The sequence below is a fragment of the Mirounga leonina genome, unplaced genomic scaffold (genome assembly GCF_011800145.1).
Source record: "Mirounga leonina isolate KUSES-001 unplaced genomic scaffold, KU_Mleo_1.0 Mir_180, whole genome shotgun sequence".
Lineage (NCBI taxonomy): Eukaryota > Metazoa > Chordata > Mammalia > Carnivora > Phocidae > Mirounga > Mirounga leonina.
In genome coordinates, this window is record NW_023270469.1 from 17592517 (window position 1) to 17607545 (window position 15029).

General features: G+C 52.8%; 1 protein-coding gene and 1 long non-coding RNA gene across 8 annotated transcripts in view; one reads left to right on the forward strand and one right to left on the reverse strand.

The window, feature by feature from the left end:
* Positions 1-15029, forward strand: part of SMPD3 (sphingomyelin phosphodiesterase 3) — an 82756-nt gene that overhangs the window by 47444 nt on the left and 20283 nt on the right. Inside the window, exons 1-3 of one of the 3 annotated variants that reach the window (XM_035024912.1) lie at positions 6107-6210; positions 6787-6893; positions 8753-8818. The gene's annotated coding sequence lies outside the window, so the exon portion shown is untranslated. Of the gene's footprint in view, positions 1-6106; positions 6211-6786; positions 6894-8752; positions 8819-15029 lie in introns of those variants that run through there. The other 2 variants (XM_035024914.1, XM_035024913.1) reach the window with 2 other exon arrangements.
* LOC118023639 overlaps positions 1-15029 on the reverse strand; it is a 30010-nt gene that overhangs the window by 2058 nt on the left and 12923 nt on the right. For 3 of the 5 annotated variants that reach the window (XR_004682863.1, XR_004682864.1, XR_004682865.1), the window contains 2 exons: positions 8683-8903; positions 5774-5962 (listed from right to left, as the gene is read on the reverse strand). This is a non-coding gene — a long non-coding RNA (uncharacterized LOC118023639). Of the gene's footprint in view, positions 1-5773; positions 6032-6208; positions 6234-8682; positions 8904-15029 lie in introns of those variants that run through there. The other 2 variants (XR_004682866.1, XR_004682862.1) reach the window with 2 other exon arrangements.

Consider the following 15029-nt stretch of genomic DNA (forward strand, 5'->3'; position numbering starts at 1 on the left):
AATAAAAACAGTGCTATATTTTAGCCACCTTTTCTGCATTCTCCCGCCTTCTCCCAAGTGTTCACTTTGGCTCCTCTTTCCTCACCCAGTCAAAAATGGGATGAGTCCCATGGTTCTGTCCTTGACCCCCCGTTGTCCTCCCCTGTTGTCCTCCCCCCCTGCCCTCATTCACAGCCGTGGCTTCGGCACGGCGTCCACGTGGCCAAAGCTCAGGCATGTTCCAAGCAACTACCTGCCTCTTGGACAGTCCCTCTCCTCTGGCCCCCAACTTCCCAGAATAGGATCTGACATCTCCCTTTGGAGGGGTGCATTTGGGGCACATTCCTCCCTGCAGCTGTCATTCCTCACAGCCTTGTCTATATGCTGGTGGCCAGGACTGTCGGACACGTGACCTGGTCCCAGCCCCCTCAGAGGCAGGGAGGGGAGCAATGGGCGCTCCCTATGGGATTCTCTAATAGTAAATAGGAGGGGAGATTGGGAAGGCTTCCCTCAGGCCAGGGGGCAAGCGGTGGGGGGTTCCAGCGTGAGGGGACAGTGTGAGGAAAGGCCTGCCTTGAAAGAGACCAGGACCGCAGGAGGAGAAAGGAGAGCTCTGGAGACACGAGCCGGGTGGATAAGATTGGCGAGGCATGACACAGGAGAGGAGGATGGACCCAGGGCACGGGTTTTATCTGGGGGGTGTTTTCAGCTGAGAGGGTACTCGGGTTTGCAAATAGAAAGCAGACTCTGGCTTCTGTGTGGAGAATGAATGGTGGAGGCAAGGCTGAAGGACCCAATGAGAGATGATGGCGCTCGGCCAGAGTGTCCCCCTGACACCCGGAGACCCCCAACGAAAGCTCTGCCTGGCTCCTGCTGGCTTACCCCCTCCCAGCACCCCCAGCTCTCTGCCCAGACAGATGTCCGAGAGAACAACCCTCACGCTCAGGTGTAAGGACAAATAGTGGCACCATCCACCTCAAATCCCTCTGGGACACAGGAGGGTGGCAGCAAAGAGGGGAGGGTGATGGCTATCAGCCTTCCCAGACCTCTGGGGGGGTTCCTCCCCTGCCTGTGGGTGCCTTCTGAGCATTAGGGAGCCCTGTGGGGTCAAAACTCAAGCCAGGATGGGGCCGTGGATGAGTCCTACTCCGAGTCTAGGCTCTGCCACTCTAGCTATGTGATTTCAGAGTCTCCCTTTATACAAGGCAGCCTAACTGATGCACTAGTTCAAACGATTGGGAAGTTTTCTCAAAGCTCCTGCTGTACCACCTGGTACATACAGAGGGAATTGGACGCTTTGGTGACCGACACTCTGGCCTGGCTAGAAACCACTGTATTAATCCAACCTCGGCTCCCTGAGGGCCTTTCAGGGTCTGGACTCTGTGCTCAGTGCTCAGGAGGCTCTAGGCTACCAGTCCGATGCCCGGTGGGTGTGCGATTGAAGGATGGGGGCCGGCAGCTGCAGACTTGAGCCGTAGAGGATGGGTGCCAGGTGCACCAACAGGGGGTATTCCAGACACTGGGGACAGCATGTACAAAGGCACGCAGGCGTGAAAGCACATGCAGTGTTCCAGGAAAGATGAAAGCTAGAGGTCGGGGCCATCAGAACCAATCACTGGGAGGGACGGGGAGCACAAATGAGGCAGAGGAAGGCTGGGCCCCATCACCAAAGGTCCCCACACCAGGCTAGGTAGAGGGATTTGTTCTTTGCGCAGAGGGAGATCTGGACGTTTTGGACAGAAGGGGCAGAGTGAACTCAGAGTGGCTCGTGCTGGGGACCTGAGCTGGGATCTGGGCTGGGACCCGAGCATGGTGGACGGCCCACAGGCAGGCAAAGAGTGAGGAGGCCCGAGGAGGGAAGGAAGAGGAGGAGCAGGGACCGGAAATGGACTGCAGAGCTGGGAGTGACTGGCCTTGACTCTGGATGGGACAGGTTGAGGGCTGATGGAAGGGCCAAGGACAGAGCCTCTGCCCACTGACCAACTGATGGGGGCTGGGCCCACTGAGGCTTCCTGGGGACCGAACTCCACCCTCTGCCTTCCCTCCATGGGTTTTAGTCCCCCTCTGTCTTTCTCTCTTCTTTAACTGCAACCAATAGAAAACCAAATGCTTTTTATGTTTCATATAGTTCCTAGTTTTTCATCTAAAAAAAATGAGTAAGTGGAATGTTTTCTATTTTCTTCTCAAATAGAAAAGCAAGGTTACCTGTACATGGTCTCTCATGTGTATGAACGTCTAGATTCTCATTTTCCCTTGGTACATTAAAAAAAAAAAAGAAGAAAGAAAGCCATTTCAGGCATCAGGATGAGATTTGGCAATACCCCTTTGGTGCCCAGCGAGCCCCTCATGCCCTTCCCCCCTCACTGCCCCGCCCCCCCCGAGAGCTTCAGCCTGGGCAGCACATCCCAGGCTCATCATCCAGGGGCTCGAGTAAGACCCAGACATGGCAGCTCATCATCTGTGGGGTCTGCAGATCTTCTCTCCAAGCCAGGGGCAAAACCCCAGGACGATGACATTCTGATAAAGTTTTAAAAAACGATTTCACTTTGCAAGACAAATAGCTAATAAAATAGATTCTTTTTTGGTAACCACCCATACACCAATCAATCTGTCACTCGGAAAACTGTTTCCTGAGAGGTGTGAAATGAGGCCACTGTGGAGTTCTGTGGGAACAGAGAGACCCTGAGAAGCCTTCCACTCCCAGATTACACTTGCCACCCCAAAACAGGGAAGCTATCTGATTCAGAGCACAGGAAATACACATCCGATTAGTTGCTCAATCAATACCAACTTTTGAAAGACCAGCAGGAGGTGGCTGTCCCACTGTTTACATGCAGCCTCCCCACACTGTCACGTGTCTCTTGCCTCTGTCTCTTTCCAATTCCATCCCTATTGGGAAATAATTTTAAGTAGGTGTTCCCCACCTGAGGGGCTTGTAGAGTGAGTCACACCAAGGGGGCCTCTTCTGTGCCACAGACTTTCAAGTAAGAACTTAAAACAAAGGGTCATTTCAACACCACCAACAGAAGTCAAAAGGAGAAGCCTTGGTCATAAGACACGACCCCTCTGTGCACTGAGGGCACCATCAGAATATGGAGACCCTCACCCCCTGCATGTTCTCTTTGTGTCTCTGCTTGGCTGCTACTTGCTTTTTCTACCTTTTTTCCCCTTAGCTCTAATTCTCTCAGTGCTTTAAAAAAAAAAAAAAAGTCTATTATATTGTACATAGAACACAGTTTAAACCTTTTTTGGAACAAGATGGAATAAATCTTAGTTAACCAGAACCTCCCTCAAAGCAGCTCTAAGTGCAGAATTCTGCTGTACCAGACCTATAGGAGCAGTGGGCTCCCACAGAACTGCAGCATCTGCACACAGGGGGCCTTCAATACATGTCACCTTGTTTGCTTTTTAAATGATGGAATCTGAAAGGCCCCAGGAAGATGAACTGGGTAATAACTACTATGAAAGAAATGTGACAAAAACCAATATTAACAGGAACAGATCAGAACCCCCACTCACCCTACCCCCCGCCAAAAAACCTGTAATTCCATGGTGGAAACTATAAAAGAATTGAAACACGTCCAGAAGTAGAAGTCGGGATAACTGAAACAATAGAGCAAAAAAAGAGGTGCTGTTGAGGGTAAAGTAAGACATCAAACCAGAAATGCAGACAAAGAAGACAATCAGAGGTACAAATAAACCCTTTTGGAAATGAGAGACAGTGTCACAGCCCTAGAGTAGGTGAGAGAAAGATAAACAGGGTGAGGCACACGATGAGGGAAATGTCAGCAAAGAAACAATACAAGAAAAATTTCGAGAGATGAAAAAAACAGCTCAGCCTAGAAATAAAGAACGCACACTGTGCCTTTCAAGTTTAACTCCGAGAGAACGAAATCAGCATTTGCTAGTTACAATTTGGAATGATAAATGATCTGGCAAGCTTAAGGGAAATATGTTCTTTTTTTTTTTTTTCTTAAGATTTTTATTTATTTATTTGACAGAGATAGAGAGCACAAGTAGGCAGAGAGGCAGGCAGAGGGAGAGGGAGAAGCAGACTCTCCAGTGAGCAGGGAGCCTGACGCGGGGCTCGATCCCAGGACCCTGGGTTCATGACCTGAGCCGAAGGCAGACGCTTAACCGACTGAGCCACCCAGGCGCCCCGGGAAATATGTTCTTTTGAAATTAGATAAGAATGACAAGAGGACTGGCATCACAAATAGTGAAGACAAGATGAATCTCAGGAAGAAATGTGCCATTCGAACCACACCTGAGTGCCCTAACCACATGGCAGTTATGCTCCTAAGTAAGACTCGCTCTAAGTAGTAGAAAACAGACTCATTAAAAAAATGGGGGGGAATTTGTACACAATTGTACTTAAAAAGAGAGAGGGAATGTCTGACTTTTTACAAAAATATGAAAGACAAAATCTGATATAACAAGACACTGGAATTAGAATGGATTAGTTGAAAAAGAAAGAGTAAGTGATCTGACAAAATTCAGCCACTCCTAAGATTTAACCTACACTCTAATAATTCCCAAATCCTGCTCCAGCCGAGACTTCTCTGCTGAGTTGTGGGTCGGAATATCCCACTGCCACCTGGACACATCCATGCAAATGTCCCTCCACACCACAACCCTCCCTTAACCCACCCCACCCCTGGCCAGTGAGCGACTTTAGGCCCCATTCAGTTGCCTAAACTGGAGGTCCTTTTCCACACTCCCCATGCTCAATCCCATCCACTTGTGTTAGTCTGCTGGGCCTGCCATAACAAAAGATCAGACCGGGTGGCTTAACCAACAGAAATGCATTTTCTCCCAATTCTGGAGGCCAGAAGCCCAAGATCAAGGTTCTGGCTGATTGGGTCTCTGGTAAGAGCTCTCTTCCTGGCTTTGCAGTCCTCACATGGCCTTTCCTGATGCATGTATAAAGCCATGGGAGTCTCAGATGTCTTTTTTAAAAGGACACTAATCCAATTGGATCATGGTCTCACCCTTACGACTTCATTTCACCTTAATTACTTCCTTAGAGGCCCCATCTCAAATACAGCCACATTGGGGGTTAAGGCTATAATATATGCATTTAGTGGGGGGAAGGTCCTTTCACCAGCCATCCCTAGCAGTGACTTTGAGATACTTCTGTACCCCGCCAATAAGGTCTCAACCAAATGCACACACAGGCCTCTGAGTATGCCTGTCCAGCCATGCCTCCCCCTTTGCCTTGGTATTGGAGATTTAGGGGTAACTCCTTCCCCAGAGTTCAGTCAAGACCTTTCCCCAAGGCCAGCAACTGCTTCTCACCCTCACCCCAAGGGGCTTCCAGCAACCCAACCTAGTCTCAGGTCTGCATGACGTCTGACCCTGACACTCAGCTACAGGGCTCTGTGACTTTACGTACGTTTCTAAACATCTCTGGCCTTGAACCTTGTTGACGGTACCTGGCCCCTGCATTCCAATGTGGATAAATAAATCAACCTTCTAGGTGCCAGGCCCTTTGCACACATTATTTCTGGACCTATGAAGTCAGAAAGAAAGTAGAAACTGGGGCGTCTGGGTGGCTCAGTCGTTAAGCGTCTGCCTTCGGCTCAGTTCATGATCCCAGGGTCCTGGGATCGAGCCCCGCATCGGACTCTCTGCTAGGCAGGAAGCCTGCTTCTCCCTCTCCCACTCCCCCCTGCTTGTGTTCCCTCTCTTGCTGTCTCTCTGTCAAATAAATAAATAAAATCTTTTAAAAAGAAAAGAAAAGAAAGTAGAAACTGAGGCTTGGGGAGATGCCCTGCCTGAGGCCACTACTTACTGGTTTAGGGAGCAGGTCCATCTAGCTCCACAGCTGGTTCTGCTGACTGGGCTGTGTCTCTGGGGAAGTAGAGGCATCCAGGAACCTGGACCAAGCATCCAGGGACATGGTGTCACTTAGAGCTGCACGTCCATCAGAGGTCACCCCAGGTGCTGGTCTGCGGTCTCTGGGCCTGTGGGCTTGAGGCTCCTGGTGGACAAGCAGGCAGGCGTGCTCAGGACCACTGCTGGATCTGTAGACACTGCTTTGCTGTGCTGGGTAAACAGCCCACTTTCCATGCCCGCCCCCCAGGCCCGCCCTGCCCTACTGCCTATTTAAGCAAGAGGCCCTGACTCCACTTGGCCCAGGCACCACCAGCTTCCGGAGCTAGGAGAGCAGCCCTGCAGGCCTCGCTCACTTGGGGATGAAAGGTCCTTCTGTTTCACCATTTCCTACCGGTGCGTTTTGAATGATGATGCTGAGCTGGGTTGTAGCGGGAGCTGATTCTGCTGGCCTATGAGTGTATTGAGATGTGTAGCAGGCCCGAGGGAGGCTCTGATTGAATTTTTCCCATTTCTAATCCCTGACTTGATGTGATCTTATTTTCAAAGAGGGAGAAAGCCTGTAGTTTGTGAAAGGACAGAGGAGAGCATATTTCAAAACAATGTCTGGCTGAGAATATCAATGATCTAATGAGTTTTTCTTTTGAGGAAAAAAAAAAGTCCTGTAATTTCAAGGTTGTAGAGATCCCATTTCCTCTCAGGAACCCCTCCCTAAATAGTCAGTTCCTGTCATTTAATTCTATCTTGAAAAAAATGTGCAGAGAATTTTTTAGAAGAGTTTGGTGGGGGAGAGAGGTTGTGAAGCTGGAGGGGGACAGTTTGGGGAAGGTCTGAGGACAAAGGGCCTCCTTGAGAAAGTTCTCATTGAGAGATGAGGAGTGAGCTCCTCCCCACTCCAGGGTGGTGGGGCCTGAGAGTCACATAGGCTGGGATGGCTCAGGAGAGGCCTGCCTCCTTCATATCCACTTCTAGATGTTTGTCAGCCTGTGGCCTAGGGTCAGGTCGGCCCATGAAGACGGTGAAGGACAGAGGTGCATGCAGGTCATCAGCCAACGAGGGTGAAGAGGCAGACATCCCAGGTACAGGGGACAGGACCTCCCCTGGAGGCCAGAACAGCAGGCCCCCTCTGACCTCCTGGCAGGTTGGACTCCCCAGGCTATGGGTGGGGAAGGATGCCTATCCAGTGGTTAACTCAGAGGAAACAAGTTAGGGTGTCCACGTGGAAAAAGGGTCCCCAGGGGAACACAGATCCTAGGGACTGTGGCTTCCTTCTTCCCACCCTAATGTGGCAACATCAAGTACCCATGCTAATTTGGTCCTGGTCACAGCTGCGCAAGACACTGGAGTGACCCCCTGCGTGACGGGGAAGGGGGCAACTGAGGCTCAGATGGATAGCAGACCTAGGCGTCGAGCACGGGTCTCCCTGGTGCTTCTCTATGGGGATTCCTAAGCAAGAGAGAGCCAGTTATTTGCCAAGTGAAGAAACAACATCTTTGGCTTGTGGACCAAGGGCCTGGGACTTAAATTTCAGATTCCTCTGAAACACAGTTTAAGTGATTTGCAAAGTAAGTGTATATAAATGATGGGAGCTGGTCCAGGGGAGAGCACTGGGGAGTAACCGTTGCCTCGACATGTGATGGTAGTGAAGAGGGTCCTGGCAGTAGGACTGGCTTGAAAAGGTGGAGGGCCAAGGAGCACTGCACAGAGCCCGGCGGGTGTTGAATTTCCCGGGCCTGAGGCCAAGAGGCCGGGCCTCGAGCCAAGGATAAGGCGCCTGGGTGGCTCAGTCGTTAAGCGTCTGCCTTCAGCTCAGGTCATGATCCCAGGGTCCTGGGATCGAGTCCCACATCGGGCTCCCTGCTCAGCGGGAAGCCTGCCTCTCCCACTCCCCCTGCTTGTGTTCCCTCTCTCGCTGTGTCTCTGTCAAATAAATAAATAAAATCTTTAAAAAAAAAAAAAGGATAGGGTGGGAAAGTCGAGAGCGGGACTTGAGGCTGGAAGGCTGGACTAAAGAGCCGAAGGAGCCCCTGAAGCCAGGGGGCACGGCCAGAGAGCCCCACGGGTCCTGTCCCGGGAGAGGTCAATACTCGAGGCCAGGGGCCGGGTTAGAAGGGGAAGGCAGGGCCAGAGAGCGAGACTCAGCCTACCAACCCCAGTGTGGGGGTGTGTCTGGCGCTGCTGAGGTTCGGACTGAGTCAGCAAGGGATGCAGGGAGCTGGTAGCATTGTGTCCAAGGCGTCTGCTCACACCAGTGTCCTCCCTACCATCCCCTAAGTAGACCCCATTGAGGTCACGAAGTGTCTCTGCTGAGTGTCCCCTAGGCAGCCTACCTTCACTTTTATCTGTTGTGAAAGCCCCCTATTTCTTTCTCTCAATGCGGCTTCCTCCTCCCCACCCTTCCCCGACCCCAGTCGGGGTGGCAGTGGTCCATCTTCTATGGCCTGGGTTCAGCTCTCTCCCACCCCCACGTATCTTGGCGAGGCTGAGATTACACAAAGCTCCTGGGGGAAAGCTCTAATTGTTCTAGCTTCGCCTATCAGATCAAACCCAGGCAGGCCCCGAGGCTGGAGCTCTGAATTCGCCTCTCTCCACTCCCCACCTCACACAACCTCAGCCTGGCCCGGGTCCAGCTGTCCATGTGGAGCTCTCATCCCTCCCACCCGTCAGGCAGAGACCTCCCCACCTGTCAACCCTCCTAGCCCCCCAGGCCTGTGCAGGTTTGTTGCACAAACCTCTGCCCCCACCCCCTCTGGCTGCACTTCCCCGTCCACAGGGACAGCAGGTTCCACACCCTCTCCTTGGCAACGTGGAGGGTGTGGCGCTGCCCCTGGTGCAGGTGGGGCCCCTTGGTCTTTGAACCTGGCTCACCTGTTCTGGGCGGCTGGGAGGCTGTAGGTTGGGTTCTGGACACCTCTGTGAACCGCTCATGTCCTTTCAGGTCCTGACTGCGGTGGTGCCCCCTCTTCAGACGAAGATCAAGAGGGTCCCAGCGGCCCCTCCTCAGGTAAGACAGCGGCTTCTGGAGGGGGAGTGGCGCTGAAGGCCTCCCCTCATAGGCGAATTATTCATGTTTTATATGTAGAGGGGCTCTGTGAAATTGTTTAAGAAAAGGTTCTGCTGTTTGGTTAAAAAGCTTGGAAACACAGCTCTGGGGGGCGTCTGTGCCTACCCAGAACTCCCTCTGGTGGAGAGCAAGGCCCGGGGAGGGGTTGTGTCTCCCCGACCCAAATCTTTGGAGAAAATACAAATTCTTCAATACATAGGGGAGACTTGAGGCAGCACTTCATGAAGTGAAGGAATACAATTTAAGTACCTTGGGAAATGTAACCAGATATCATTACCCACTAAACTGTTAAAAAAATTTTTTTTAATCACTTAAAACCCAGAGCTGGTAAGGATGCTATGAAACAAGCACTGTCAAACAACTGGTGGAAAGCAATTTGGGCAGGGGGGTTGCTGACACTTGTCGGTCATCAGGGGTTCCTCTTATCTGCCTACTATGTGCCCGACATGGCTAGAGTCAGGTGATAGGATAAAACCCTGAGTGCTTGCAGGGGGATGCGGGCCTCGGAGTTGGAACACGAAACCTGCATTCTCTGGGACTGGAGGCGGGCGGGGGGCGGGGGGGCGGGGGGCGGGTGTGAGGAGCTCCGAGGCTGCTGGGGCCAACGACAAGAGCAGGGCCCAGGTCTGCAAAGACAATCCATAAGGCCACCTATGACCCTTGCTTCCTTTGCTTTGAGGAATGGAATTTGTCACCATTGCTCAGCCTCCTGTCTCAGTTCTGCTTCTAGCTTAGTAAATCTGAAGCTGTGGGGGGGCTGGTCTCCCTTCTGGTGTGCAGACTGCAACCATGGGCAATAAATGTACAGAAACCACCAGCTGTTGAGAGAAATGACCTGTTTCAGCCAGGTCAAAAGTCCTCCCGTTATCTCTGGGGCCATAGACTAGGCGACTGGCTGGGGCTTGGTGAAGAGATGTCACTGTGACTTTTGAACCCTGAGCCCCCTGCTGAGGCCTCATCACAGCACACAGATGAGGGCTACGAGGGAACAGCCCCAGCAAAGGCAGGGAGGCCTGGAAGGGTATGGTGGGGAACTGCACAAGGGGCCCTGGGACTTCAGAAGTAGGAGATGATGCAGAGCCATCCTGGAGATCAGGATGCTGGGCCTAGTGTGCCCTTCCCTGCCAGGTGCTTGGGCATCCTCCTGGGGTCAGCAGGGGCCACTGAAGAGTTTAACATGGGAGTAGTATGGTCTACTATGTAGCTTAAAAAGATTCCAGTAGCTGCCATGTGGACCATGCCAGGAGGGGAGGCCAGGTGCTGGGAGACAGGTGGTGGCTGGGCAGTATCTAGCTGGGACAGTGTGATGCCTGAGCTGGCTGTAACCGTGGGAATGGATAGGAGGCGTTAAGGAGGCAGAACCGAGGGCTTGTGGGAAGAGGCAGGGTACGGAGGATGTCCAGAGCCTCGGGAACTACTCAGGAGACAGAGCTGGGGGCAGTGGACAAAGAAGTCAGCTATCAGGAGAGACACCTGAGAACAGATGACCCTGAGGGATCAACCAAGGGAGGAGAGAAGAGGCAGAGGAAGGTCAGGGTGGGCAGGGGAGGAGGGGACAACCAAGGGCTCAGAGAAGCAGCAGCCCCAGGGGCAGAAAGGGAACCAGAAGGATGGTGGCCCAGGACCAAGGGTAGAGGGCGGCAGGATAGATGAGGATCACGCAGCCGAAGCCTCCTGTTGGGCCTATTTTTAAAGCAAAATCAGGTTGAAACTGCATAGACTCTTTTCTCATTGGTGCTGAACTCTGTTCTGGCAATTTTCTCTCCAAAACTTTACCAGAAAGCCTGGTGATACCCCCTGTCCACATTCTGTCTAGCAGTGAGGGGGTGCAGGAAGCCTCAAGCTGGGGGGCGCTGCTTGGACCCTCAGCCAGCCAGAGGGTCCCTCAGCCCTCCCAGGGTGCAGGACACAGGCCCGGCCATCGAGGCGGGGCTCCCCCTGCTCTGAGCAGAAGGATTACTCGAGGCTAGGCTGATGTGCGTGGTGTAGGTGGGAAGCTACTCAGACATTCTAAGCATTTAAGTTAAACAAGCCCAGCTCAAGACAAACTGTCAGTGAATGTGTTGGATCCTCCTTTCAGGCCCATTTTCCACAGCTGCTCCTCCCTGGCGTCTCCTCGCCGGCCTCCTGGGACCCGGTGGGTCATTGTGGTCAGGGCGTGGCCTGCCAGGCAGGACTTCCTGAGTGGCTCTGCCTCCCTCAGGCCTGCTCTCAGCCCTCCCGGACTCTCTACTTCATCTCCCTCCCTTGCTCACTGCTCGCTCCACCCACCACCTACCCCCTTCCTGTCTCCTTGCCCTCCAGGAGGACACCCGCACACTAAAATATACACACCTAGAAAGCAAAGGCTCTGCCCCCAGAAATTCCTGGGACCTTGCTGCAAAATACCCCAAACAGTCACAGTGCTGCATCTGACTCATAGGAGCTGGATGCCAGCCGCCCCCAGCCTCCTAGCCTTCCCCCCTCGCCAGCCTGAGCATGCACCCCTCAGCCAGCACAACCTGGCAGTGTCTGACACCCAGCCATTAAGCACAGGCTGTTGCGTCCATCTCGATCTGCACCACCTCAGTGCACTCTTGACACTCCCTCCTGCCTTGTCCTCTATGGGCCTGGCTTGGTCCCTGGAACCAACCCTGTATACCGATCCTTGGCCGAAATTTCCAGTGCACTCACTTCCCCATGTCTGTGGATTTACTTTGCTACTTCTATCACTAGCAGTGGCCCCTTCTCTGAGCAGAAATGGCTTCCACTAAAAACGAAAAGATTCAGGCTCAGCTCCCCGGATGCGTCATGGTCCTGTGTGGGAATCAGCTGTTCAGTACATACACTGAGGAGATGGAAAGGAGTGAGCCCCTGACCTAGTCTGGATTTAGGGCAGAGGAACATCATCATTGACATGTAAAATGAAGATCTTTCTTGAAGAGAGTCAGGTCTGGGGAGTCAATCAAGCTATACACCTGGGAAACTGAGGGCTGTTGATCAGTAAGGCTTGTTTTTGGTAAATGGATTAAAGAAATCAGAAGCCTGGGGTCCCTGGGTGGTGTAGTTGGTTAAGCATCCTACTCTTGATTTCGATCTCACAGTTGTGAGATCGAGCGCTGCATCAGCCTCTGTGCTCAGCTTGGAGTCTGCTTGGGATTCTCTCTCCCTCTACCCCTCCCACTCATGCTCTCTCTCTCAAGTAAATGAAAGAAAGAAAGAAAGAGAAAGAAAAGAAAGAAAGAAATCCGAAGCCTTCCTCTATTGGTCAGGCTGGGATGGGTTATGCTGTGGCTTACAATCAGTTTTTTTCTTGCTCATATGACATGTGGGGAGCAGGGTTAGCTGGGGCCCTGCTCCTTGCGTCCTCACCTTGGGACCCAGGCTGATGGAGCAACCACCATCATGAATACTACAGGTAGATGTGCCAAAGGGAGAGAACTCTAGAAGGTCTCACACCTGCTGTTAAGGACTCTGGCCCAGCAGTGACACATACCACTTACACTCACAGCTAGTGGTCAGACCAAGCTGGTCACATGATTCTACCCGGCCACAAGGGGACCTGGAAGTGCAATCCTGCCTCGTGCCTGGGGGGCCAGAGGAAGTAAGGCGAGGGTCCTATCCTAGGCTTGGAGGCAGAGGTAGAGACAAAAAGGGAAATGTCTACCCAGATGTTCACAAAGATGAAGTGTGCTTAGCTTTTATCCCTGGATGGAGACGAGTCCCTGTCTATACCGGCATGTCTATACCAGCAATCTGGGGGGACACAGCCTCCCTGACCAGCGCCAAGGGTTCTTGTTTCCCTTTTCAGAAGTGCAGGATTTGACAGCCAAGAACAGGTGTAGTGACAGCTACCACTACCGGAGGGGCAGGGGTGAGTGGGAGCCCAGAACCACAGAAGACCCTAGGAAGGCAAGTTTGGTGGCAGCAATGGGCAGGAACTTGAGGAACTATAGATCCCCATGATCTCTCCCCCACTGGCCTTTGCTGGGGACAAATGACTCATTCACCATCTTATGCAAATGAAGCTCCCCATCTCACTCCCAGGGGAAGCAGGCTCCAGCAGTCCCCTCTAAGTTATACACTCTGGAGCAGGCTCTGAAATCCCATGGGCAGGTCAGAGGCCTCCGGAAGCAAGCAGTCCTTGGTTTAGCCTGAGGCGGGGGGGGGTCTCTTCTTTCAGGGGGGAGTGAGTTCTTGCTGGTTCTCTCAGAGCCAAGGGCTCATGCGGTACGGTGTGCAAGGGAGGACCCGAGGAGAGCCTCCGAGAGGGCCCGGGACAAGGGTGAATGAGATCCAGCCCCTGTCCAGAAGGCCCCGCCCTCAGGTCCAGCTGCCCAGGGCCGCGGGGAGGCTTAGTGAGATGCTGAGGCCTGATCTTATTTACTCACTCACACCGATCTGCTTTTTAATCTCTGCATAAATTCTCCTCCAGGACTCGGTTTGTTAAATGTTCTTTGCACAGAAAACTTGAGGCTGAAATGTGAAATGATTCCCTCCAGAAGAATTTTAGCAAGTCTGTTCTGTTTTAGGAAGGTTTGTTGTCTTCATCTGTGTTCTCTGGGGCCTTGAAATGCCTACACACCACTCAGTCGGCCAATCCATTCCGGGAGGAAATGCTGTACTTGAAATGCAGCTGAACACTGGGTCTGCAGAAATCCTACCATTTGTGTGGACTTGTATTTAAAGTTCTACTCCCACAGAAAGTATGTTGTCATTTCTTCTTAAGCAAAGGATGTTCTGAGCCTTGTTCAGCTCATGAACCATTAACATCAGCCGGGAAGCAGGGACTTTGCAGGGACAGCAGCCTCTGCAGCAGAGCCCGAGAAAAGTGAGATCCCTCCTGGTCTCCATCCCCGGGGAGGGCAGGCACCACAGAGCTTGCCTGAGGCAGGTGATGTGACCTGCTGGGGAGTGCCAGGACCCCCTGCTCAAACGCGTGCGTGAGGACCAGCTCAGGCACAGACCTCAGCACGTGGGCAGGCTCAGAGCACTTGGGGCGGGAGGCCTATGCCGGGCTAGCTGCTCGGTAGTGGGCCCGTGGCCTCCTGATTTGGACCTTGCTTAAGGATGTCAAAGCCGCCTCTTTGGTAGTTCCGACTGCCTGCTCCAGTCCTGCCTGGGAGCTGCCCTCAGTGCCCAAAAGGAGGGGACACTGGAACAGAGTGATCTTAGATCCGATTTGCATCATGGAGGCAGCCCTCTCCCCAGTATCCCCCTACCCTGGGCTCAGCGTCCATGAGAGCACAGGACTGGCAGGAGCCCTGTGGGCTTCAGCTTCCAGCGGACCCAGGCAAACAGATATGGCTGCAGGAGGGTTCTTGAGTGTAATACAGGGCACGTGGGAATGAGAGACGCCGCCACTCAGGATGGCTCAGGTGGGGATTTAGGTTCCAGACGCCATCCAGCCTTCTCCTCAGTGGGCCCCTTTCTGGTCACCATGGATGATTCTGGAATGGCAGACGGGAGAGGGGAGGGTGGCCAGATCTTCAAACTCAGCCCCATCCTGTGATGGAGCCCATGGTCTCAGGGCGACTGTCCCCCTGTCACCGCAGCACAAGGTCTTACGCCCAGGAGGACTGTTGTTTGAACTATTAAATTGATTCGAGCACTCCTGGCACATATACCTCTAATGTGGCTTGAGGTTTGCTTTCCAGTCATGCAAGAATCCGCTTCATCTGGGCTTTCTGAGTTCTGACATGGAAATGCCTAGGCTGGCTGATTGAAGGAGCGCTACGGAGCTACTTGCAGCCTGTTCCTATTCTCAGAAACCACATGACACATTAATAGCTCCCATGGAAAGTGTCTCTTTGAAAATTTTATGGCCCCTTTGCCTGCATCTGGTTTCTGCAGAAGCCTATGACTTGGGCTCACAAGCAGCCCCCAGCAGACAGTCCTGCCCGGAGATGGAGGCCCCTGCCCCCCCTGCACCATCCTCACCCCTTGTTTGGGAGAGCGGGGCACCCTCCTTGTCAAGCAACCAACCACACAAGGAGCAAACTTTGAGGGCTCCAGCTGTGTCTCGAGGGTCCTCTGCAGCAAGGAAATTAACAGTCATAATAGTGACAAAGATATTACTAGAGATGTGGCGGGTGCCCTGCTAAGTGTTGCGCATACCCTGAGATTGTGTGTGTGTGTGTGTGTGTGTGTGTGTGTGTGTGTGTGTGTGTGT